The 27186-nt window shown below is 42.4% G+C and overlaps 1 protein-coding gene across 32 annotated transcripts in view; it reads left to right on the forward strand.

The window, feature by feature from the left end:
- The window catches only part of LOC138850199 (uncharacterized), a 458403-nt gene that overhangs the window by 238283 nt on the left and 192934 nt on the right, over positions 1-27186 (forward strand). Inside the window, exon 5 of one of the 32 annotated variants that reach the window (XR_011389864.1) lies at positions 1177-11855. The exons of the other annotated variants lie outside the window; for them this stretch is intronic. The gene's annotated coding sequence lies outside the window, so the exon portion shown is untranslated. Of the gene's footprint in view, positions 1-1176; positions 11856-27186 lie in introns of those variants that run through there. 32 annotated transcript variants of the gene reach the window in all.

Raw genomic sequence — 27186 nt, forward strand, 5'->3', positions numbered from 1 at the left:
AAGCAAAAGTGAAAGCTAGAACAAACAGACTCAGATACGGACTGCAGGTTGAAAGCAAAAGTGAAAGCTAGAACAAACAGACTCGGATACGGACTGTGGGGAGAAGCCAGGAGAAATGAGAGGGGAATATTGTTGGAAGAAAAGTTAGGAAACATACCGGGTAGAGAAAAATATGTTAGGGAGGATGTAGCCGCGGGGGCAGGCCAAGGCGGAGACGTAAGCTAGCTTGGGATTCGTCAAGTCAGCCCGGGGAGCAAAAGGCGAAAATCTAAAACCAGAGGTGGAGACGCGTAAGCTAGGTTGGAATCCGTCAGATTAGCCCGGGGAGCAAAAGACGGGAAGCCAAACCGAAGCGGAGACGTGAGCTAGGTTGAATTCGCCAGGTTAGCCCGGGGAACTTAGACTGTGAGCTAGGCTGTGTGATTTGCGGAAGCCGCCGTGTGCAGAGAGAGCGCCCGGGGAAGAACCAGCAGCAAACCCGGGGAGGGCCGAGCAGACAAAAGAACAGCGCAGGGTCCTGTGTCGTTCCTCCGTGAAGAGGGGGAGCGACATAATGGTGCCGTGACTCGGATAAGAAACCTAGGCAGGGTTTAGTGTCGTTCCTCCACAAAGAGGGGGAGCGACACTCACCAACAAAGATACAACAGACAGAGAGTGAAAGGATGGAAAAAGGTATTCTGTGCTAATGAAAAGTAAAAAAGAGCAGGTGTAGCCATCCTAATATCAGACAAAGTATATTTTCACACAAAACCATTAAAGAGACTAAGGAGGGTGTTATGTAAAGATTAAGGGATCAATTAAATAGGAAGTTTTGGGTATAGTAAATGTATATGAACCCAATGCCAAGGCACCTGGCTGTTTAAAAGAAATGTTAATAGATCTAAAGGGAGACATAGACTCTAACAATAATAATGGGGGACTTCAACACCCCAATTTCTTCAATAGACAGATAAATTAGACAGAAAATCAACAAAGAAACAGTGGAGCTAATCTACACTAGGAACCAAATGGACCTAATTGGTATCTACAGAATATTTCATCCCACAGTTGAAGAACACACATTCTTTTATCAGTACATGGAACTTTTTATAGGATAGATCATATACTAGGCCTTAAAGCTAGTCTCAGCAAAATCAAAATTGAAATCATACCATGTATCTTTTCTGACCACAACAGAATGAAGCTGGAAATTAAGAACTTAAGGATCTCTACAAAATATGCACACACACGGTGACTGAACAACATGCTTCTGAATGAACAACTGATCATAGAAGAAATCAAAAAGGCAATGAAAAAAATTCTACAAATGAGTAAAGATGACAAAGTAGCATAGAAAAACTTACGAGATGCAACAAAAGCAATGGTAAGTGGGAAGCTTATAGCAATTAGTGCCTACATCAAGAAATTGGAACATCATCAAATAAATTAACAATGCATGCCAAGGACCTAGAAACACAAGAACAAACCAAACCCACAGTTAGTAGGAGGAAAGAAATAATTAATATTAAGGGAAGAAATAAAAACCCCCAAATTGATATAGCATTGACCCAACTGACCAAAAAGAAGAAGAAGAAGAAGAAGAAGAAGAAGAAGAAGAAGAAGAAGAAGACCCAAATTAATAAAATCAGAGAAGAAAAAGGAGATGTTGCAACAGATACCACAGGAAAAATAAGTTACAACAGATACCACAGGAATTACTACATTAGTATAAACAGCTATATGCCAGAATTCAGAAAATGTGGAAGAAATGGGCAGATTTCTGGAAACATACAATCTACCAAAATTAAGTCATAAAGGCATAGGAAACCTAAATAGACCAGTACCCAAGACAGAGATTGAATCAGCAATAAAAACCCTCCGAACAAAAAAATCCCAGGACCAGATGGCTTCACTGCTGAATTCTACCAAACCTTTAAAGAACTAATTCCAATTCTTCTCAAAGTATTGAAAACAAATGAAAAGGTGACAGTCCTCCCAAGCTCCTTTAATGAGGCGAACATCATCTTAATTTCAAAACCAGAAAAAGACATAACAAACAAAGAGAACTAAGTACCAATATCATTAATGAATATAGATGGAAAGATCCTTAACAAAATTCTAGCTAACAGAATCCTACAATGCATCAGAAAGATCATTCAAGTGGCATTTATCCCTAGTATTTGCAGGATTGTTCAACATATGCAAGTCAATAAATGTGATATATCACATTAATAAATTGAAGAATAAAAACCATATGATTATCTCAATAAATGCAGAGAAAGCATTTGATATAGTACAGTACATTTTCATGATAAAAACCTTAATTGGGTATAGAAGGAACATTCTTTAACACAGTCAAGGCAGTATATGACAAACCCACTATGAGCTTCATATTGAATGGGAACAGTAAGAAGCATTTCCATTAAGATCTAGAATCAGACAAGGATGCCCACTTTCACCATTGCTATTCAATATAGTTCTGGAAGTTTTAGATTCATTAGGCAAGAAAAAGAAATCAAAGAGTTACACATTGGAAAGGGGGAAGTCAAAGTATCCCTGTTTGCAGATGACATGATCCTATATATAGGAGAACTGAAAGACTCTGCCAAAAGACTAATGGAACTCATAAAAGAGTTTGGTAAAGTTGCAGGACAAAAAAATCAACAGCCTTTGTATACACAAACAATACCACGTTGAGAAAGAATTTGTAAGATCAGTCCCATTCACAGTACCTAAAATAAATTTAAATAGCTTGGAATAAAGTTAACCAAGAATGTAAAAGGTATCTACAATGAAAATTACAGAAAATCAAAGAAAGAAATAGATAAGACATAGATAAAAATGGAAAAAATCTTCCATGTCCATGAATTCGAAAAATTAATATCAAAATGTCCATACTATCCTAAGGAATTTACAGATTCAGTACAATCCCAATCAAAATACCAAGGACATTTTTCTCAGATTGAGCAAAATGATGTTAAAATTCATATGAAAACATAAGAGACCCCTAATAGCTAAAGCAATTGTAAACAACAAAAACAAAGCAAGAATAATAATAATACCAGATTTCAAGACATACTACATGTGGTTTTAATCTAAAAATCCTGGTACTGGCACAAAAATATAGATCAGTGGGATAGAATGGAAACACCAGAAATTAATTCACATATCTACAACCAACTAATCTTTGATAAATGAACTAAAATCCATCCCTGGAGAAAGTCTCTTTTAACAAATGGTGTTGGGAAAATTGGATCTACATGAGCAGAAGTATGAAATAAGACAACTGCCTTACACCTTATACAAAAAGCAACTGTAAATGGATCAAGGGTCTGAATCTATAATGATACCATCAAACTACTAGAGGGAAACTCTGCAAAACATTGGCATAGGCAAAGACTTCTTAGGAAAGATCCCAGAAACGCAGGCAATTAAAGAAAATATGAACACACTAGATTACTTCAAGCTAAGAAGCTTCTGTATTGCATAGGAAACACTCAATAAGGTGAATAGAAAGCTGGCAGAATAGAAAATATTTGCAAGCTATACAACTGATAAAGGATTAATATCCATAATCTATGTGGAGCTCATAGAACTCAAATTCAGAAAAATAAGCAATCTAGTTAAGAAATGGGCAAAGGACATGAACAAGCATTTATCAGAGGATGAAATACAAATGGTCAACAGACACATGAAAAAATACTCAGGATCTCTAGCCATTGGGGAATTGTAAATAAAAATCACAATGAAGTTGTTGTACCTCACCCCAGTTAGAATGGCTCTCATACAGAAATAAAGAAAAACAATAAATGGTGGCGAGGATATGGAGGAAAAGGTACCTCTAATCCATTGATGGTGGGAATGTAAGCTAGCATAAGCATTGTGAAAAGCAGTATGGAGGTTCATCATAAACCTGAAAATAGATCTGCCATATGGCCCAGTCATACCACTCCTGGGAGTTTACCCAAAAGAAATGAAATAGGCATATGAAAGTGTTATTTTTACTCAGGTTTGATAAGCAGCTCAATTCACAACAGCCAAAATGTGGAATAAACCCAGATGTGCATCAACTAATGACTATATAAAGAAATATTTACACTATTGAATACTTCTCAGGCATGAAAGTGATTAAATCCTGTCTTTTGCACCAAAATGGATGCAGCTAGAAACCATTATGCTTAGTGAAAAAAGCCTATCTCAAAAAGACAAAAATTATTTATGTTATCTCCTTTTCCCTATCCCTAATATCATTATGTTTTCTCTGATATGTGTAATAAATAACATATAGGAATGAAATGGACATCTTGTGGCTTTATTGTTGTTTTTCCCCTTTTTATACTCCTGTGGAATTGTGCTCTTTGTACTTTTTACTACTTGAATATTACGGATAGCATTGCATTAAGCCTTTGATTATAGAATGGATTGAAATTATTCTGTTCAAAAAATTAAAGAAAAAAGATGAAAGGAGGGGGACTCAGAGAGGGAAAATGAGGAAGGAAAGGGAGGGGGAAGAAGCATGAGAGCATGGGCTGGAGGGAGGGTAGTATGAGAAATATCTCTATGTTCCTAAACCCATACATGTGAAATACATGAAATTTGCATACCTTAAATGAAATAAAAAATAATACCACAGGGAAAAAGTGCCCTTCTGATTACATAATGTCATGTGTAACTGACTATCACTGATAATCACCTGGGTCACTTGGCTAAGAGAGTATTGGGTGGGTTTTCTCACTATGAAATCACTGAGTTCTGTTTGTCATATACTATGTTTTGGAGACAATTTTATAAGTCCAATGCTCATTCAAAAGTTTGGAGAGATTAAGTTCCACCTGTTGAAAGGTGAAGTTTCTACATGTACTTGGAATTCCTTTGTAAGAATACTGTCTCATCTCTCCCATTTATTTATTTTGTCATGGTTTTATGATTCAGTAAGCTGCTATTTTGTTGAATGCATTATTCCAGCTTTGGTCATTGGGAGCTCTGTCATTTTAGCTCTGTGTCCCTTTGAGCTGCCTCCATCCATTTATTGTCCTGCACTTTCACATTTCTTGGTTATAATCAAATGCTCCGTGCTTAACTAGTATGCTCTCTGCTACAGCCCTGGAGTCAGCCATTTCCCTTAGGAGTGTGGATTCGTTTCTAAAAGGATGTTGTTTTGGAGCCATAATTTGGGTACGGCGAGTGATTGTTGCTCCAGAAGTGTCACTGTAGGCTCACTCAGCATACAGAGTGAAGTCAGCTATGTCTGTGTACTGAACCACACTTTGCCATAGCTATTCCTGGACTTACCCCCTTTCGGTATGTGCATTAAAGTAAACATGGATTCATACTGATGTCTCTAATCCTGTAACAAAAAGTTATTGCAGCCTTTCGTTCTTGTGTATCTGTGACTTTGCTCTCTAATGGTGAGAAACGTGGCAGCTACCACCACCATCCATTTATTTACTTGTCCAACCCTAGTATACATGTAAGGCAGTTTCATAATTGTTGGCATGTACCTTCCTGTGGGGAGCAACTGGGAGCAACTCGGACTAGACTGTTACTGGAATTAAGACTTATTCTATGCATCTGCTCTCCCACAATATGGCGCTGGGAGAGGAGGAAACAGCTTCTACACAGCTGCCTCCAGTTCAACCAATAAACTGTAGGACCTGCTCCTGATTGGAGGAGAGCAGCGTACTCGGCGTGTGGGTAGCAGAGTTGGGATTGGTGGAAGAGGGCTATAAAGGAGGAGAGAGACAGCATGCACCAGGAACATCTATCTGAAGGAACACCTGTGCAGCCCCCAAGAGAGCCGGCCGGCGGTGTGCCGCTCCCCCACGGAAGTGGGGAAAGTGGCAGGGGGAACCGCCCTTCCACGGAGGTGGAAGGGTCGGTAGCCAACCCGGGAAGAACCAGCAGCAAACCCGGGGAGGGCCAAGCAGACAAAAGAACAGCGCAGGGTCCTGTGTCGTTCCTCCGTGAAGAGGGGGAGCGACATAATGGTGCCGTGACTCAGATATGAAGCCTAGGCAGGGTTCAGTGTCGCTCCTCCATGAAGACGGGGAGCGACACCTTCCTGATAAACAGCTTTACTAAATCAAGAGTATTACTTACGCATAGTTTCTTTTTCTTTCTGAACACCATTTTCCAAAATGATTTATGTCATCTCCTTTTTCCTATCCCTAATATTGCAGTTACATCATACCTCCAAATACAGTTGGCTTCATTTTTTACAATATGAACATCATCATCCAGTATTCTGATCAATTATTATTGTTTAAGATTTATTCATTTATTTATTTGAAATGCAGGGTGACAGGGAGTGAGGGAGAAAGGGACAGAGAGAGAGAGAGAGAAAGAGGGAAGGAGGGAGGAAGGGAAGGAAGGAGAATTTTTCATCTGCTGGATCAGTTTCCAAAAGATGATAACCACCAAGGCTGAGTGTTTGAATCCTGGAGCCAGGAACTCCATTTGGATCTCCCACATGGATGGCAGGGATTCACACACTTGAGCAATCATCTGCTGCTTCCCAAGCATATTATCAAAGAGCAGGATCACAAAATGAGCAGCCATGATTGAAATAGGCACTTCAATATGGGATGTGGCTATCTCAAGTAATGGTTTAACCCATCCATTTCTATTTTTTTAATTATATATAATTATAATTTATCTTGGTAAGTATGGATAGATAGGGACACACACACACACACACACACACACACTTCACTGGTTTGTTCATCAAATGCCTGCAGTGGCCTACTGGGACTAATCTGAGACCAATCTGGAACCAAGCCTGAAACTGGGAACTCAGTCTATGTTTCCTATGGGGTAGGAATGCAATTATTTCATCTATCACTACTGCCTCTCAGGGTTTGCATTAGCAGGAAGATGCAGTCAGGAGCCAGAGCTGGGGATAAAATCCAGGTACACTGATGTGAGATGCAAGTGTCTTAACTGGTGTCTTGACTGCTAGGCCAACTGCCAGCCTAGATTGATCTTTTTTTTTATAGTTGACACACATCATTGTTCCTTCTTTGTGATGGAAAGTGTTATATAGTTTGACAAATATACATTTATATACCTACAACTCCAGTGCCGTATGGAACAGCTCTATCACCTGAAAACTTCTTCTGAAGACCATGGTAATTTCACATTTTCTACAATTAATAGGAGAATAATATATTTGATCTTCCCAAGGCAGGTACTGTATATTGAATCACTCTGTGCCTATCATTGCCTCCATAATCTAGTCCCTCTTTATACTTAACCACTCCTTCTGGAAACTATTGGTCCGCTTTCCCTCCCTAGAGTTTTGTGTTTCTCAGACATTGATATGAATAGAATGGTACAAGAGGTAGCCATCTAGAATTGGCTGCTTCTACTTAGCAAAATGCCTCTAAGGTTCATCCATATCATTGAATGAATCCGAGAACAATTTAATGGCAGCCGTAAAAGATGGGAGATGTAAAACCTTCACTCTGTTTCCTGGTACATTCTAAATCAATCTCCATCCCCACTCAACACTTCAATACATATGTGACTTTAGGCAGGGGGCACTCTAAATTGTGATTGATTTTTAATTTTTCTTCAGTCTGGCAAGTGAAGGTTTCGTCATGTTTAAAATTTATCTTGATAAAAGACTATTGTAATACTTGAATATTTTATGCAACTTGATGTAGAAGTAATTTATTAATTCTTCCTGGGGCAGATACTATATGCTTGCATACTCTAAACTTAGCTAACCCTTCTCTATCTGAATCCCTTGTCTTTCTCTTCTTTGTAACAAGCGGTTAGATGAATTTTAGTTACTGTTGTCATGTGTTCTGTAGATCACAGAGAAACATCATCCTAGCTGGTATATATTGGAATACAGGATACTCTGGGATGTTAGTGAAGTGAATTATGGTGACTGGAAGCTCAGTGAATTAATGCTTTCTATTTACTTAACAATTTTGAGTCCTCTTAAACTGAAAAATGCCATGTAAACCTTTCTACAGATAAAAAAAGTAATCTTAAAGTGCTGTCTGATGTGAAGAAATGTCTCATCAGGCAGTGCAGTGTATGCCCAAGATAGCACTGATCTTGGAGTTGAGATCTTGGTTCAAAGTTTGCCTTTAAATTAGCCATATCACATAATTTTGTTTATGCATTTATTGTTGCTGTTTACTGACTGATTATTATATATCAGGCACTTTCTGCCAAGACCTTTACATCATTATATTTGATTTTCAAAAATACATAAAACAGAGCTTCACATTATTCCATATTTTGCAGGAGCCTGAGGCTCAGCACAATACAATGAGTATTAATGTTCACACAGTTAGTAATCGTAGAGATGGAATTCAAATATGAGGCTGTTCCACTCCAACCTTTTCAAGTTCCAACATGTCACTGAGGAGTAGCCCTTCATGTCTCAGACAGTTTATGTCAGGCCTGAACAAAAATGAAATTTTGGGTTACAAGGAATTTTTTAACCAGAAAGTGCAGTAGAATTATAAAATGTTATTTTTATATCTAGCACATGGAAATTTTTCAAAGATGAATTTGAATAAGTAATGAAGATAAACAAACATGTAAGCAATTAATTCTAAATCAGGTCTACACTATGATAAATGGAACAAAGTATAAAGAGAAACAGAAGAAACAGAGATGAATTCCAAAGATGAGGGTCTGAGAGGCCTTGAAACAGGTGTTGACAACTCATTTGTGTCTACAAAGATGGCTAAGATTTTGAGTATCTGTGATTACTATGCGGTAAGCATCAAGTCTCTGTGCAAACCCTCACTACCAGCTACAGGAGAGTCATCAGTGACTGGAGCCGTGTCTCTTTTCTCCTCTGGTTGCTCATTATCGACAGCACAGGGCATGGGCGGAGTGTGCTAATAATGTTAGGCTTGGGCTAGTATGAACAGAGATGCTTTTGTTTGGCAAGATTCCTTACTTTCTTAAGGAAAAATTGATAATACTTTGCTTTCGAACCTACTACTTAGAAATTTCTTAAAAATATCTTCTAGTATCTTAAGAAGCACATTCTAAATTCTTAGTACAAATACTACAGTGAGTTCTGAGACATTTTATCTAGAGCTATGTTTCCTTCAAAACAAAAGGAGGAGAAATGCCATCAATAAAATGGAAAAAAGTTGAGTTTAGATTCATCCATTATATCCATGTTTTATTAATTTCAGGACTTTTGTCTGAAAGGTATCCAAACGCATAGAGAGAATGTGAAAAATTTGTATAACCAGATGGTTCTAATTAACTAGTGATTTTTATCCTGTGTCATATGCCACGAAGTCTTGGTGTTTGGGTATATTGTCAGCAACTATCCGGATACTTATTTCTTGCTCCTCCCCCTTCAGCCCATCCCACAAAGACTCTTTGCAGATCACATCTAGTGCCTCAATTCCATTAGATTTGGAGGCAATAAGGATCCTCTCTATCTGAATATCTTGCTATGCGTAGCATGGTGCCTTGTGCTTCCCCTACCTCTGTGTGTCTGTGTGTAGGATAGGGACAATGGGAGAGAAGCATGGGAAAGTGAAAGGATATGGGTTCTGGAGAACATGCCTGTGAAGAGAAGAGGAAGCTAGAGGAGGCTGGGAGAGCAAGGGTGAGCCATCAGCCTACAACACACGTCTTGATGTCTGTGGAGAAGAAGAGGAACTAAAGAACACATGTAGAAGAACATACCCTGCACTTGTTCTACAATTTTGGCAAAGATGATGTGCACCCTCCAGCTAAGGCAGAACTCAAGAGTGTTACTGATTTGCTTATCAATATATCTGAAATTAATAATCTGTGTGGGCTCTTGCCATTTATTCAGAGAAGAATTATGAATGCTGGCACAAATAAACCAGGCAGCAGCATAAGTTTGAAGCTTTTTATATAGGGAGAGAAATGCATAGGAGAGCGAGGGCTCTATCTAAAAGAGAGAAATCTGGATTCACACTGAGCACCAGGAGCCAGCCACGCGGAGGAGCATGCAGGCTGGAAAGCACAGAGCGAGTGGCCCGAAGGCCACGCACCCCGAAGGTGCAGGGACAGGAGGGGGATCAAGGGTAGGGAGGAAAAAGAAGGGCAAAAAAGGGGGAAAAAGGGCTGGGCCCACCATGTTTCGGGCCTTTAATACACTTCCAAAAGGGAGTGGTTAATTAGTCTGATTGGCAGGTGGGCACACAGGTGTGGTCAGGTGGGGGGATGCAATCACACAGGGATGTGGTGAAGGTGAGGTCTTCCAGCTCACAAATCTGATCAGTTTATCCTATATGTCTGCCTACATCAAGAGGAGTTCCACATCGCCCAGGAATGCACCTGCCTTACTCCTCTTCCGGGCTCAGTCATGGGCCACGAATAGCTGATAAGGAGTATGGGTTAGGAGTTTGGATCACTGATTTATGCAGTCCTTATTTAGGGGATGGAATCCTCATGGCCACAAACAAAATATGTTGTATGACATGACAGGAAGTACAGGGCCTATGGGGAACAAAAAGTGGGGGGACTGCAGATTATCTTGAAGAAGTGACATTCTAGAGAATTAAGTTTATATGGGAGAGAGAGGGGGATGATTAGGCAGAGAGAATGACATGTTGGAGAGGACTAGAGAACACATGAGATTGTTGAAAAAAAGCAAATTGGTCTGGCTTGAAAACCATACGCAGATACAGTGGGAACAGGGAATTGTAAGAAATAAAATGGAAAAGGTAGTTAGGTGCCAAATTTTCTATTGTATCAGTAGTTCAGGTTTATATCAATATCAAAGGCAATGGGGAGTTTTTTAAGCACAGAGCACGGACCGGGGGAATAAGAGTGAGAGTGGAGGAACCTGATCCTATCTCAAAAGTGGGAGACTGAAGACAAGTTAGGAGGCTCCTCAGAGTAATGGGACTTTGGGTTATGGAACTATTTATGGTCATCTGGGCCATAATTAGGGGTAGAAATGTCTGGTTGCTAGTTATTGTAGTAGTTAAAGCAGAGAGAAATCGAGGACACCTGGATTTCAGTCTTATTAGCCATGGGACACAGAAAAATTGCTTAAAGTCTTTGGGATTTGGTTTCGTGGTCTGAAAAATGAAGGCAATAAAATCTGTTGTGTTGGATTGTCTTGAGGTTAAATTAGATCATGTAAATAAAGTTTCTAGCACAGAGCTCAGCTCACAGATGGTAATTTTTTCCTGCCTTCTTTTGTACACAGCAAGGATTTAGAGTGTATCCCTATTGGAAAATAAGGCAACAATAGAGAAAATTGGCTTTATTCTGTTTCTCCATTCTTCCCCTTCATTTGCCTCTCTCATCTCTTTTGGATTATTACAGTGAATATTGAGTAAACACAGCTTTAACTCAAATAACTTAATGCAGTAAATGATTTTATTAATAGTCTGACAGGAAATGCATATCTGTGGATTTCAGAATAAGTTAGGACAAGTCTATAACCAACACCAACCTAGACAACTAATTTTCCCTGGGGTGTGTTCTTTTGTCTTGAATCTCAGGCTGAGTAACCAAGGAGAAAAAAGTCTGGGAATATACTCACTGTAGGATCTTCCTGATTGGTCCTGACCACCTGGATCTTGGACCTGCCCTCCATGCCTCCTACCTGAGCCTCTGTGGAACCCTTTCTTCCCCAAGAACGGCCTGTACCTATCTCAGGCAGCCGGAGTCAGTTTCTCCTGTGCACAGAACCTGGAGGATTTCTCTCTAGTGACTGCAGCATACAAAAGCCTTCTCTTGGGCTTTTATCACTGGTTTTTTTTTTTTTTTTTCACAACTTTGGGTCCCATTCAGAATGATATCCTGAGGGAATTCCAAGCTGATTCCACAGTGTCTGAACCCCTGAATATTGGACCCTAGATTACTAAAATACCAGGGTTACCACACTATTTCATGTATATATAAACACCTTAAAATCTTGTTTAAAAAAATCTGAGCCCAACCCAGGTATTCTGAACCAGCGTATGAATTGGGACTGAGGAATCACACCTTAAAGAAAATATTTTGATCTTGAATTTTGCTTCAAAAGTGTTATATTCAGACCAGGATCACCTGGGAGCTGTTAAGAACTGTGACTCCCAGGCCTTATCCCAGCCAGACTGAATCAAATGGAATTTGTAATAGATCTCCAAATGATTTGTTGTATTTTAAAGTTCTTCAAAGTCCCGTTATGAATATGTGGGTTTTTTTTTGTTTTGTTTTTATTTATTTATTTATTTGACAGCCAGAGTGGACAGTGAGAGAGAGAGACAGAGAGAAAGGTCTTCCTTTTGCTGTTGGTTCACCCTCCAATGGCTGCCACGGCTGGCGCACCACGCTGATCTGATGGCAGGAGCCAGGTGCTTCTCCTGGTCTCCCATGGGGTGCAGGGCCCAAGCACTTGGGCCATCCTCCACTGCACTCCCGGGCCACAGCAGAGAGCTGGACTGGAAGAGGGGCAACCGGGACAGAATCCGGTGCCCCACCCGGGAATAGAACCCGGTGTGCTGGCGCCCCAAGGCGGAGAATTAGCCTAGTGAGCCACGGCACCAGCCAAATACGTGGTTCTTGATTTGGGGGCGACTTTGCCCCCCTTCCACCACAACCCAGGGCAGTATTTGGAGACATTCTTGGGAAGGTAGAACCAACACCTAAATGCAGGGTCTTAGTCCACCCGAATGAGGACGGACTGAGTCTGAAGAAAGGTAAGTGTGCTGCTTGCCCGTTCCCCAGCCTCCAGATCCCGGAGACAGACGCAGTGGGGAGTCAAGTCAAGCAAGCAAGAACTCAGTTTATTGCTCATGTAGCAAAGCCTTTTAAAGCACAAGACCACAGGATTACTGGGGCAGGGCATAAGGACTAACCAATTACTTAAAAGGTCATTTTACGGGGTGATTTTCTACAGGACCAGCCGCATGTCTGTACACTCGTCATCAGTGGTCCTCACCTTCCGTGATGCTGTGTGGCCAATCAGCTTTGGTGCTAAACGACTTTCGGTACCGCCCACCTTACTTCCTTTGGGCATCATCTTTGAATTGCCTCGTGTGCCTAATTTCCCCGCAGGCGCTATCTTTGAATTGCCTCCTGTGCCTAATTTCCCGACACCTATGTAGTTGGAAGCCAGGGATGCTTCTAACATCCTACACTGCACTGGACAGTCTCCTACAACAGAGGACCGTCATAGCAAAAATGTCCATGACATTGATGTTGAAAACCCTGAGCTAGGAGGCCGCAGTGAAGGTGGTGGAATAGTTAGGGAGGTCAGCCATCAAAGGCTGAGAAGCTGCAGCTGCTCGTCGGAGAGTTCACCTGAGCGCCCTGACGCAGGTTCTGCATTTCCAAAGTCAAGTTCAGATGGCAAACTCTGGGCCCAAACGCCTGAATTTAATCTGAGATCTACCGCTGAAATGCTATCTAATCTTAAACAGCTGCAGAAATAGAAACCAAGCAAGCAGGAACGATCAAAGGCCATTTGTTTTAATTAATTTGTTTGAGAGGCAGAAAGGGAGAGCTAGAGATAGGTTGATAGACAGATGGAGAGAGAGTAAGCTCTCATCTGCTGCTTCACCCTCCAGATGTCCACAATGACTGGGGCTGAGACGGGCTGAAGCCTGGAGTCAGGAACTCAATCCAGATTTCCCACAGGAGTGGTAGGAACCCAATTATTTGAGCCATCACTGCTGCCTCTCGGGCTCTTCACTGGCAGGGATCTGGAGGCATGAGCAGGAGCTAGTACTTGAACGTGGGATGAGGTCTTTTAAACCAGCTCTTAACCATCAGGCTAAATGCCTGCCTCAGCAAAGGATTTTTATTCAGGATGTGCTATAGCAAGAGAATGAACCACTGTCATTTATATTTGGCAGAGACTTACAGGCAAATAGGAATGGGAAGGCTGACTGGGGATTGTTGGTACGGAAGAGCTGGAGCCTGGCTCACTAGACACGGGACAGCCTATGAGATGCATTTTTGGCTTTTTTTGGTTGGCCCTAAATTGGAAGCAGGAACAAGAATTACACTAGTGTTCAGTTATTAGTCAAGTCCTAGGCATTTGGCGATGATTGTTACACAAGTTGTTATTTAGCTTCCCAGGTTGCTTCTTAGGATAGCATTCACACTTCCTACATGTCTGACTTGCAGTAGGCTGGCTCTCTGAGCTAGTCAATGTAGATATGAGGGTGTGGTTTCTGAGAGCTGTTGGCTGCAGATCAGTGTTCTGTCTTTGTATGTTCTATCTCTCACTGCTTTGAAATTTGTTTGCACCTGTGTTTCTTCATTTATAAAGTGGTAATAGTAGGGGTATGATAAAGACAGACTGTAATAATTCATGTAGACTTCATAGAAACTCATCTACAAAGAGGGCTGAGTATATGTGTATCACCATCATCATCTACAGCTGTCTATGGGATCGCTTCCTTAAGCTGCTACCCTTTGCAGCTATACCAAGATTTCTGAACATCTCTAAGATCATAGTTTGGCTTGCATTAAGGGGCAGTAGCTGCCAGCCATGGGATGGCCTTGACACATAGACATTTTCAGCTAACGAGACAAATGAGAGCATTTCTGGGATTACGATGGTCACTATGATCAGAAATCAGAGCTTGAGTCAGAAGTCATGTGGTTTTAATTACCTGCAACTGTGTAACATCACATAAAACAGCTACCCTGGGCTGCTTTTATAAAATAGGGATGATACTGGCCACTGTTGGTACTGAAGAACTAAATAATGCCTATCAAGTACCAGACACAGCACCTGTCAAAGGACAAACTACTTAGTGAGAGTCAACTTTATTATTGTTATTATCAGTGATGCAGCCAGAAGCCCTGCGAACAGCAGCCTCCCATGAAGTAGAGGGGTTGTCCTCTGGAGTTATTGTCACTCTGCATCTGTGTCTTTAGTGTTTGGCCATTCCCTCCACATCTACTGTTGGTCACTGAACAGAATCTTTGTGACTGAAACTTGGAAATCTACATTTTCACTTCTCCCAGGTGATTCTTATCCACATTGGGCTCTTAAAAACTGGTTCTACACTCAGCCTTGTTCACTTGAGGTGCTTGGTGCGTCTCAGAAGGGATGCTGGGATCTCCTCACACCTGCTATAAATTATGAGGAAACACATCCTTTCTGCTTACAGTTAAGATTGGGAGGACGCCTTCTGAGACCCCTGCCAAGCCCTTCTGGGTTGGATGCCATGTCTCCTCCTCCAGGACGTGGTAAGCACTGGCCTGTCTTGGTCTGGGCCCTGATACTGAGGTTTTGAAGTCTGTTCTCTAATCTTTGTGCAGGAGGTGAAGGAAATTATTTCGGCTGTCTCTGGGAACAGACTGAATATGCAGTATGAAGCCTTAGTGAACAGAACTGCAGACATTTTTTGTAATTGTACCTGCCATTCAGATTCTGAGAACTTGCCAAGTCTAGGGTAGGAATGAACTGCTACTAACGAAGGGAGAAAAGACTGCAGGCAGTGGCTTCTCTTGTCTTTCAGCAAGAGTAAGATGCTTAGAGTTCCATCTGAGTCTGACCTCTTTGGAATCAGAAGAAACATCTCACCTTTCCTTAAGCAGCACTAGTGAACCCAGACACAAGGAAGCAGGTATCATGACACAGTACTGGCTGGTGCCTGTTTCTATGTGGTTTCTGGAACTCAGAGGTCTTCACAGAGTCTTGTAAGTCTACCATTCACAAGTCAGGATAGTCAAGAACCTTGATGGGGTTGGAATTACATTACCTTCTCCTGACACATGTTGACGTTCTGATTGGGAATTCCCACTGCCAGTGTGGGGAGGTGGCATGTGTCCAAGAGTTTAATTTCCTGTGTTTGATGGAGCACCCCTTTCTTTGATACGGAAGTCTAAAAGCTCAGGAGTTAAGTATTGGAAGCTTAAGGGCTTCCAGTTCACAGAAGACTAAGGAAGAGTAGGGGCTTATCTGGGGACATCATAGATGCCGTAAGTTCAGGTGAACGTCTTTCAGTTGCGAATAGAACTAACTGGTAGAGCAGACTAGAAAAAAGGCTGTGCGAGGTGTAACTGTGAAGGTGCTGATTTCTTCTTACTAAATAATTCATACCTAACTCCCTTGTAAATTGCATGTCCCAGAATTTATAAGAAGCCCATTTATTTTGACCTTGAAAAAGTGAGAGTTGTCAAGCAGCCTGACGTGAGATGTCTGAGTGAAGAAAACACCCCAAGTTTGATTCGGAGTATAGACTCCTCCCACTTGGCCTGTGTGAAGGAGATTTGGTTCTTGCTGAGTCTATAAGAAATTATTTTCATTTCTGAACCAAGTAGTTGGAGCAAATGGAACTCTCTTCTGAGTTGGCAGAAGGTCTGGCCATCAAGGTAGTGAAATCTGAGGTGGCTGGGAGACAAGTTGTAGTAGAGAGGGACAGAAAGAAGAACTTAAAACAAGAGGGGCAAGTGCCCTAAGAATGGATACTCAAAAGTAACGATTCATACACTTGCAGAGCAGGTTGTCATGAAGCTTTATAAAGTGAGCCGATGGAGGAGGAAAAGCTGTACTCTGAACATGTGATGAAATGGGAGCTGGAAATTGGCCGCAAAGCTGCATGATTGCGTGCATATGTAGAGCTTGGAGGGACAGTGCCATTGTATCTGTATTCCAAGAGAGAATGCACTATGACTGGCTCATGTGACTGATAGGAGTGAATGTTATTTGGGGACCACCCTCCTGTATCAGTGCTTATGCAGAAAGGAAACCAATAGACACTCCTCTCACTCGGTGGTTACAGGGGAGATAAGAAGGGACTTCCTGTTTTGCATATATTTTGTGGAAGAGTGGCTGCTAATAAATTAGTACAAAGATGATTTTGCTCTGCTGACCCTCCTGAGGAAATCGATGGGAGAAGGGGCATGGGTTTGTAGCTACATTGCTGAAGAGCAAGTTTAGAAGGAGAGTTCCCAGATACTGTACAAATGGTGTCACCGGAAGTTTCTTTGCTGGGAACAGCACCCCTGCTGGCAGGTAGGACTTTTCAAGGAACTCAAAATTCTCTGGGTCCCCTTGCCCAGACTTGATGGAGCCCAGTGGAATGTGTTTCCTCTCTAATGTTTGATGGCCTCCCAAGGAATCACTGCCTTTGCAAATTAAGACACTGAGCCAATTGCTTCCTAAGGGAGTGGGAACCACAGTGTGGCTTAAGCACAGGTGACTATTTTTGTTGTACTTATTCTACTGTTTGACTTTTAGGCTTTGCATCTTTATCATTAGATACAGATACTATTTTTGTTATTGTGTTATCCTAATAAAAATAAAAAGACAAAGAAGCTAGAAGCAGGTTTGGTGTGTGGGAGATAACGTGGAAGTGTCTATTTGACGATTCCTGGAAAGATTTATGTAACTGACTGAATTCCCATTAAGTGACAGAGTTACAGGAAGAGAGGGAAAGAGCTACTCTGCGTTAGTAACCCCTAAATTAATCCAGAGGACACAAAACAGAAGGGTGGGAAAACCCTAGGTCTCCAGTGGCTTCTGTTGTGTTGTACTTGCTTTGGAAAACAGGAATTGGCTGAAGACCAAAGGTCCCTCACAATGATAAAATACAGAATAAGCGAAGCTCTCGTTTTCAACTGAACTCCACGAAGTGTGCTACATGGAACAAATGAACAGTTAGGTTAATGCTCTGCAGACGGAGGTGCCAGCAAGGGCTGTGATCTTTTCTTTCATGTGCCAGAAACAGGCAGTTTGTCTCTCAGAAAGTGTGCCAAGGAATAAAAATAATGCTAGAGAAACTACACTGCCTGAAAAACTTGAGACTTTGGAATTTTAAAAAGTAGAAAGATTAAACAGAGGTTGAAAGGCTAGTGCCAAGTTTTCTTGGACTCTTTTGTTCTTGAAAACGTGTTTCAAGTAGCAATTTCTGTCAGGCTTCAAGCACACACATGGGAATTTGATTTAAATGCTTCAAAATAACATAGGCACATTTCAATGGAAACTGCTTTAGAAAGGCCTAACTAGGTAACTTTTTAGTATTTCTCTCTGATCTCTGCATGAAGGGGTAGAGAGAGAGAGCCTGCACACTCACTGACTTCTAATGAGAGCTCTCGTCTGCTGGCTCTGAAGAATAGAGCTGCCTTGCGAGAGCACGACTTACAAAATGATCTGTGCTAAATGATGTCAGTGCAGTTCTGTGTGTGATTCTGGAATCCGTGTCCTCTACGCAGGGCAGAAAGCCCTCTGTCCACACTCAGGGTTGTCTTCCACGTAGTGACGTGAAGAATTCCCTGGCATAACTAAACAGAAGGAAGTGGGGAGTCCCTGTGAGCAGAAGCAGGGTGGAAGTAGGAGTTTGCATCGCCTAGTGTGGCTTCCCGGCCTGCTGTTGACTTACTGTGGCCCAGTCTCTAGAGGACTCTGATGGTGTTCGTGTTGTTATCCTGGGCGCCCAACCCAGGATTCCATGTCTGAAAGGAGGATAGCTTCCAACCCGCCCTTCTCCGTTGCCCTAAAAATCTTTGTCATCTGTCACTCAGATTTTCAAAGTCTGCTCCGAGATCCACAACCACTCGGCGCACCTGAGGTGTTTTTCAATATTCTCCCTGGGGCCCATCACTTTCCTCCAGAAAGCAGAGTTTCTCAAGGAAGGAAGAGGTGTGTGGAGGAACGGATACAATTCCTACTCCCGATTCGGATGGTTTTGTCTGGTTGTCTAGAGATGAATCAGTCATTTATGTATATTTGTGAATGTTCATGAGAAAAGAATAAAGTTATTTTGAAGGAGTCCATGTTGTGACACAGTAGGTTAAGCTGCCACCTGGGGAGCAAGCAAGTGTTTTCCAGTCGATCTCCCTGCTAATGTGACCAGGAAAGCAGCAGAAGATAGGAGACCTGGGTGGAGTTCCAGTCTCCTGACTTCTGCCTGCCCATCCATCTCATATGTGAAGTGAACCATTAGATGGAAGGTCTCTCTCTCTGTGCTTTTCAAATACAGTTTTTAAAAGAGACATTTTTATGTAAAAAAATCCACATACTGTTTTTTTATAATACATGCTGTCTGTGAACTTTCTGAAGTTCCCTGATACACAGACAAGTATAGACATCTGTGTGTGTGTGTGTAAAGGTACTCGAGAATAAAATATTGTGCCTCATTATGTAAAACGTAAGTCCTCAGGGTGTGTTTGCAAAGTGAAGGTCCTCTGTGATGGTCTAGAAATGTCAGGAATGTAGAATGGTATAATTTGGAGCATGATCTCACGTTCTGTAAAGCTCATGTTCACCTGAAAAGAACAGTGGGCCTGCCATGTTCAGTGATCGAAGGGCATTCCGTAAGCTTTGAGAAAAAGATCGAAGGTAGAAGAACAGGGTATTTGTGGGAAGGAAAAAGAAGGGCAGCTGGGGGCATTGGAGGTGAATGGCATGCCTTTGTCAAAGTCATCAGTGGTAGCACATAGCAGAGAGTAGGCATGGAGCGAGAGGAGGGTTTTCACCTCTTGTTAGCCATTACCAGAGCCCTTCTCTGAGGTCTGTGACATTGCCTGGAGCAACTCGGTAACAGGACTCTGCACTTACAGAGTTGACATCTTTGCCCTCAGGGACTCAAAATAGCAGTTTCCAAAAGTTAGTCCATGTTACTCAACTATTTAAGGATATATAATTTCTTGACAATGAAGTTCACCATTTCACACAAGGTGGATCTGAAATAAATTCCATGCAATAGTATACAACCTGAGCATTTTAATCTGCTAAGCTCCCGAGATCAAAATCTTTATTTTTCCTATGAGGTATCCCTAAACTTGCTGTATTGCTTGAGTTACCTGTCTATGCTAGTAAAATAGGTCATTTGCATGGAATGTATAGAAGTAGGACATGGTAACAGGCAACACAGGGATACTGGGAGACTACTGTTGTGAAGGGTTTGTACCATCATTGAATTAGAGGGCGTGTGTTATGAAAAGAGTCTCTTTTTTAAAAAGATTTTTCTCCCCCCTTCCCTCTCCCGCCACCCTTGGGGACATCTTTGGGATGAGCATTTCTATCCTGGGGGTGCACTTTCTTGGCCAGTTAGTATTGATGGATGTGTCACGCCTCGCAGATGTTTTGAACGGAGAAAAGTACAGATGCTCCTGTCATTAGCAGAGTAATTGCTCCCCAAAGAGGTCCACATCGTAATTCTCGGAAGTTGTCAATGTTACCATCCGTGGCAAAGCTGATTCTGAAGACCGAGCAAAGGAAGGGCGTGGAGGTGGGAAGTTCTCTGTGGCTTAGCCTGCTGCAGTGATGTGGGTGATTGTCTGCCAAGGTACTTGCACTGTGCACTGAGTCTCTTGTGTGGCGACATGCAGGTGGCAGGGCCTAGGGGAAGTGGAGCCTGTTAGAGGTCATTCATCGGGGGGCAGGGGGGACATGGCTTTGGGGAGGAATTAACGCTTAGTTTTCACAAAAATAGGAGCTGAGTAACCCCTTTTTCTTAAAATACCTAGCTGTAGGTACTCTGGTAGAGCAATAGGAAACTGATGGCTGGACTGAGTTAACCCATTCTAATCAGCTGAGTCCTTTTTTTTTTTTTTTTTTTTTTTTTTTTTTTTTTTTTTTTTACAGGCAGAGTGGACAGAGAGAGAGACAGAGAGAAAGGTCTTCCTTTTTGCCGTTGGTTCAACCCTCCAATGGCCACTGCGGCCGGCGCATCGCGCTGATCCGATGGCAGGAGCCAGGTGCTTCTCCTGGTCTCCCATGGGGTGCAGGGCCCAAGGACTTGGGCCATCCTCCACTACACTCCCTGGCCACAGCAGAGAGCTGGCCTGGAAGAGGGGCAACCGGGACAGAATCCGGCGCCCCAACCGGGACTAGAACCTGGTGTGCCGGCGCCGCTAGGTGGAGGATTAGCCTAGTGAGCCGCGGCGCCAGCCCATCAGCTGAGTCCTTAAGAATGGAAAACCTCTCTTGGCTGTGGGCAGACGGGGAAGGTGACTTGGGAAGAGATGACATGGAGACAGCAGTGTGGGAGGCACTCAGCCCAGTGTTGCTGGTTTTGAAGGAAAACAGACAAAGAGATCCCAGGACAAGCAATGCAGGCAGCCCCTAGAAGTTGGAAAAGAAAGCAGATTCTGCCCAAGAGCTTCCAGAGAGAAAGGTGGCCTGGTGAGCCCCTGCCAGACGTGGACCTCCAGAACGCACATACCATGTTAGTTTTCAGCCACGAAGTTCACGACAAGTTGTTGGAGAAGCCGCAGGAATCTGATCTCCTGTCCTGCACTGAGGATCACAGAGCCCAAGTCCTGGTGTTCTTTGTTGGGAAGGACATGTTGCTTTGTGTGCTTTTCCACTCGGTGAGCTACTGTCTTATCTCCGAAGTCAAGGAGTTGGTTCAGATGGATGGTTTTTCAACATTGTTACCCATAGTACCTTCAAGAGCAACTTTGCCCAGAAACTGGTGATGGTCTATAGAGGCAGGCACGAGGAGCTTGGAGGGGGAAGAAGCAGAGGGAATGGCCAGCAGGGGCCTATGGGCAGGAGGTGCTGCTGAGGGCAGGCACTGGGACTTAGGAAGCCACCAACCCTGCAAAGGGACATCAAAAACTGGAGCATTAGCTTATTTTGTTGCCAAAAATCTTGAAATTTATGCCTACTTCTTTTGTACAGGCAGATTTAGACAGCGAGGGAGAGGGAGAGAGAAAGGTCTTTTTCTGTTAGTTCACCCTCCAAGTGGCAGCTACAGCTGGCACATTGTGGCCGATGTGCTGCGCTGATCCGAAGCCAGGAGCCAGGTGCTTCCTCCTGGTCTCCCATATGGGTTCAGGGCCCAAGCACTTGGGCCATCCTCCACTGCCTTCCCGGGCCACAGCAGAGAGCTGGACTGGAAGAAGAGCAACCAGGATAGAACTGGCACCCCAACGGGGACTAGAACCCGGGGTGCTGGAGCCGCAGGAGGAGGATTAGGCAAGTGAGCCACGGCGCCAGCCTCCTACTTTTTCATAATACCAACTTGGCATATACTCTGAAGATTGCTTACATATAGGAAATATTTGGAAGATGATATACCTGGAGGGATTGACAACCAAAATAAGCATTCTGAAATCTCTGTGCTGAATGCTCACCTTGAGAAAGGACACTGAATGAAAATAGGGCGTGAAAACAGCTTGCCTCTTGTGTGAAACTATATTGGCATGAAATATAATTTGGCTGAATTATGTTTCTAAAAGTTCAGCAAGGGGCCAGCATGGTGTATCTGGTAAAGCTGCCACCAGTCTCACTGCCATCCCATTAAGGCACTGGTCTGTGTCCTAGCTGCTCTCCTTGCAACCCCAGCCTCCAGCTAATGCCCCTGGGAATGCAGCGAAAGGTGGCCCAAGTGCTTGGGCCTCTGCCCCAGTCATGTGGGAGATGAGGATGAAGTTCCCAACTCCTGGCTTTGGCCCAGATCAGCCCTGGCTGGTCTGGCCATTTGGGGCCTAAACCGACAGTTGGAAGATCTTGGTTACTAGCTTTTCACATAAATGAATGAATAAATCTTAGAAAGCTCATGAAAGTGGTATCCAAAGTTCATTTAGGTACAAAAAATAAAGCTGTGCATACTTTTTTCTTAGTACAGATTTTCTATGAATTTCTAGAAGACTCCATTTATGCATGGAGTTCATAGAGTTCTGCACCAAAATAAACTTAGCTATTACGGTTTCCAGCAGATTGTTTGAGGCACCCTTACTCTTAAACACACACACATATCTTCATAATACAAAGATGGGCCAATTATTAAAGTTTACAAATACTTTTAAATTTTCAAAATTAAAATACATTACCTCACGACTCATTGACATAATTATATTATTGTAAGTTTTTGTGTTTTTTTTTCCTTTGATCCAAGTTTCTTACATTTCTATCCTAGTTCACTAAGAGACAACTGTATAGCAATGTTGATATCACAGTTTTTAAAGTGAGATAGTTAGTCCTGGGTAGAGACAAGACATCTCTGTTTTTTTTTAAATATTTTATTTATATATCTGAGAGGTAGAGCTACAGACAGAAAGAGGGAGAGACACAGAGAGTCTTCAGTCCTCTGACTCCTCAAATGGCCACAATGGCTAGAGCTGGGCCAGTCTGAACCCAGGAACCAGAAGCTTCCTCTGGCTCTCCCACGTAGGTGCAGGGGCCCAAGCACTTGGGCCATTTTTCACTGCTTTCTCAGGCCATGGCAGAGATGTGGATCAGAGAGGAGCAGCTGGACATGAGCTGGAACCCATATGGGATGCCCACACTGCAGGCAGAGGCTTACTCTGTTGCACCACAGCAATGGCCCCAATTCTGTGTTACTATATAGGCAGGCAAGTTACTTAACCTGATATTTGCTTGTCTATACAAAAGAGTGACAAAATTGATACTTACATTGTTGTCAGGATAAAAGAGAACACTGAATTTTTTTTTAATTTGTTAGACTAACACAGAGCTTCCTTTCACTTGTTCACTTCCAAATGGCAACAGTGGCCAGCAGGCAAGAACACAATCTAGGTCTTCCATGAATGTTGCAGAACTACAATTACTTGGGCCATCAGCACCACCCCTGACAGTCTGTAGTAAGCAGGTAGCTGAATCAGGAGCCAGAGCTCAAATCCAATATGGGATGTGGACATCCCAATTGACTATTAACTGTTAGGCCAATGCCTGTCCAAGTATTATGATTTTTAAATCTTCAGTGTTCATTAGAATCCCCAAAGATCTTTGTGAAATCCTAATGCATGTGTTGCACATCCCCAGAGAACAGAATGTAATAGTCTTTACTTGTCTGTGTTGGTTTGTCTTTTAATGCCTTTTTCTAGGTGAATGTGATATAGCCAGGACCAAGAAGCTCTGCAGTAATGTGTGCAAAGCTCCTGATTCTGAAAGCCCAAAACACTAATCTCGTCATTATACTTTGTTTTTAAATAAAACTGAATTAATAAAATATTCCACCTGATATTTTCTTACATTGAGGTACAGCTTTTGCTGTCAAATACCTATTGCTGCCTTGTATTTCCATGCCTGGATGGTATTCAGGAGCCTTTCTATTCCAATATACTTGGTTAGTTACACTTCAGGAATTGAAATCATTTTCAGTATTCCACTATTTTAAAGAATACTGCGAATAGGCATAATAAGTATTTTTAGACCAATTCAACTATTTCCTTTAGGAGAAATTCTTAGAGGAACTATTGGCTCAGAGGGTGCATACAATGTTGAGGCTTTTGAGCATATTGAATTACCCTCCTTAATGGAATGATCGATATCATTTCAGATGTGTTAGGACCACTAATAAGAAAAAACTTAGTTCACATTGACATAAACAATAAAGATTTATTGGCTTATGTAGCTGGTAAGTGTAGAGATTAAGTGCGTTTCAAGAGTGGTCTGATTGAGCATTTCAGTAATACCATGGAGGACCCATCTGCGTCACTCCATTTCTCCCCTTAGCCCTATGCTCTACCAGCTTTTTCTGTAGCCAAAAGACTGCTCCCAACAATTCCTGAGCTAGCATACTTCTTAATGCACACACAGGGGAAGAGACAGTCTGTTTAAGAAGCTCTCTATGAGAACAAGAAATTCTGTTGCCTCTGAGTTCTGGCAAACTGTTCCTCCCTTCCCCTTGTTCGAGTTTTGATTCATCAGATAAGAAAATGCTGACAAGTCTATGCCTGAGCCACAGGTCTTGCCCTTAGAGAAAGGGCAGAGTATGCTTCTTCCTGAGTACATAGTTGTAGGGGAGAGGTTTTGATGCGATGGTGAAAGCGGAGTTTGAGAATGGAAATGTGCATTAAGTAGGGAGCTACAATCCTAAGATGAGCAAAACTTGAGAGCATTAGTCTGATGCTGTTTACAAAGTAAACAGGAATGGAAGAAAGGGAGTGTATAAGGAGTAAGGTTTAGCATTAGGTGGAAAGAGTCTACCACATGCATGGTAGAAGACATGTAATAGCTGTAGGGCTGAATCGGTTAGCCTGCCTTCTGCCTCCTAAGAGGACCTGCCTTTGGTGTGGTGTTGTGTGTTACTTCTACACAAATCTGGTGAGTTGAAGGAGTAGTAGGTTCACGATTATCACCTGCTGCTAAACTGAGCAAACTCAATTTCCTGTAACATTTTATGGCTGAATTAAATACACAACTTCTTAGAGCAAATGAATGTAGAAATCTTTACCATTGCATTTGCAAGTGTAAATTCCTATTAACTGCTAGTAAATCTAGGGAGGAGGTGTTGGAAATAAGATCGTTGCTATGTGTTACTTGAAAAAGACTTTTGTTCTACCTGGCTCTTTCAGTGTTTGACATATTTCATCAGCCTTCTTTATTTTTTTTTTATTTTAAAGATTTATTTTATTTGAAAGAGTTTCACAGAGAGTCAAAGAGAGGGAGGCGAGAAGGGTCAAACGGAGAGGGAGAGAGGTCTTCCATCCACTGGTTCACTCCCCAGTTGGATGCAATCACTGGAGCTGCGCTGATCTGATGCCAGGAGCTTCTTCTGGATCTCCGACGTGGGTGCAGGGGCCCACGGCCCTGGACCATCTTTTTCTGCTTTCCCAGGCCATAGCAGAGAGCTGGATTGGAAGTGGAGCAGCTGGGACTCGAACTGGCTCCCATGTGGGATGCTGGCACTGAAGGAGGCAGCTTTACCCACTATGCCAGAGGGCCAGCCCCCAGGCTTTTTTCAATATCGTTGTGACCTATATTTTTAGATAATGTCTATCAGGAATGACTTCTATTTCTACAATGATGAGGCATTTTTAGGAAAGAGACTTGGTTTCTGACAATGAAACAATATGATTATGCAGGAAGAAGTAATCGAGGAGACAAAAATTTGTTAATTAAAGGAAGGCTCACTGTATGGAAGTCGGGTGGAACATTTATGAGCATTTCTTAGTTGTGATGTTAACCAAGGTCTGTCTCCCTGGAAATACGTGGTTTTCATCCTTGAGCATGCATCAGAATTCTCCTGATGGACTGTTAGCACATGTTGCTGGGTAGCACCCTCAGAACTTCTACTTCTGGTCACACGAGGCTGATGTCATCCATCCTGCCACCCACCTTTGAGGAGCACTGCCACAGTGAGCTGACATTTTTGGTATCATAACATGGCTGCAAGTGAGGGCTCTGGATGGGGAGGGGCCTCCATTTGGTTTGGCTGCTTATCAGCTCAGAGACCTTGCAGAGATTCTTTAACTTGTAAGGCTCACGTTGCCTAACACTGAAATGGAGGATGACCATCACGTACCTATCTTAGCCTGTGGTGGTCAGAGAATGGATGCACTTATTTACCCTTTGTATTGCAGCTCCTGTCACTTGATCAGGGAAGCCTCTCTTACATCCATCCTGAAATCTGTTTCCTTTCTTAGGTGCTCAAATACAACCAAACTCTTTGCTTTTAAGGACATTCGTTCTGGTATTTGGGCATTCGTTAGTAGGATTATTTTGAGCAATATCTTTCATCTCCAACCAAAAGGGTTTCCTAAGAGGAGGGAGCAGTCTTTCACTTCTCTTTTGAAGCTCACTGTGTCTTCAGTGCCTCTTGGGCACCTGCATTTTTTTTTCTTTGTATGAATTAAGTAAGGTAACTGACACTGTTCCCACAGTAAATATTTAGCTTGTGTTGGCAAAAATGTAAATTTACAAGTGTGCATTTTCACTTCCTTGACTTGGGAGTATTCTCGGCTGTTCTTACTCTTCCACCCACCATCTAAACTATAAGGAAACAACATGGTGGGGGGAGGGGGAGAGGAAGAGGAGGAGGAGACCTTTGAATGACTATTAATCAGGTCATTGGTTCTCAATGATGCCTACAGATATGTTCTCATTAAGATACAGCTGAGGATTATCTGTTTCTCATCCTTCTCACTCTGTGTTGGAGCGTGGGCATACACATCAGGAAAGGTCATGTGTTGATTAATTCTAAAGGTGTTGTGTGTGTGGCCATGTTCTGATTGGATTCAGGGTGCTATTGGCCAAGCAGTTCCTTCTGATAACAATCTGGTTTGCTGCAGTTCTTTCAAACCCAGACCCAGAGGAGTCTGGGATATGGAAGCATTAACATTTAGATTAATTTCTCATGGCAGTTGTGTTATTGGATTTCTCTCCCTTGCCTACCCACTTTAAACTTGTATAACTAACATAGTCTCCAGTGGCCTCCTTAAATAAGAAAGCATTGGTGGAATAATGTTACAGAAAAGAATTACATCAATTTAGGCTGCCCTCAGCGTTTGGCACAAAAACCTTGCATGTTCAGCAGCACTGAAATACATTTGTAAAGGTGTCAGTGCTTAGAATCTGGGGACCTTTAAGGATCA

This window comes from Oryctolagus cuniculus, chromosome 6, assembly GCF_964237555.1.
Source record: "Oryctolagus cuniculus chromosome 6, mOryCun1.1, whole genome shotgun sequence".
NCBI lineage: Eukaryota > Metazoa > Chordata > Mammalia > Lagomorpha > Leporidae > Oryctolagus > Oryctolagus cuniculus.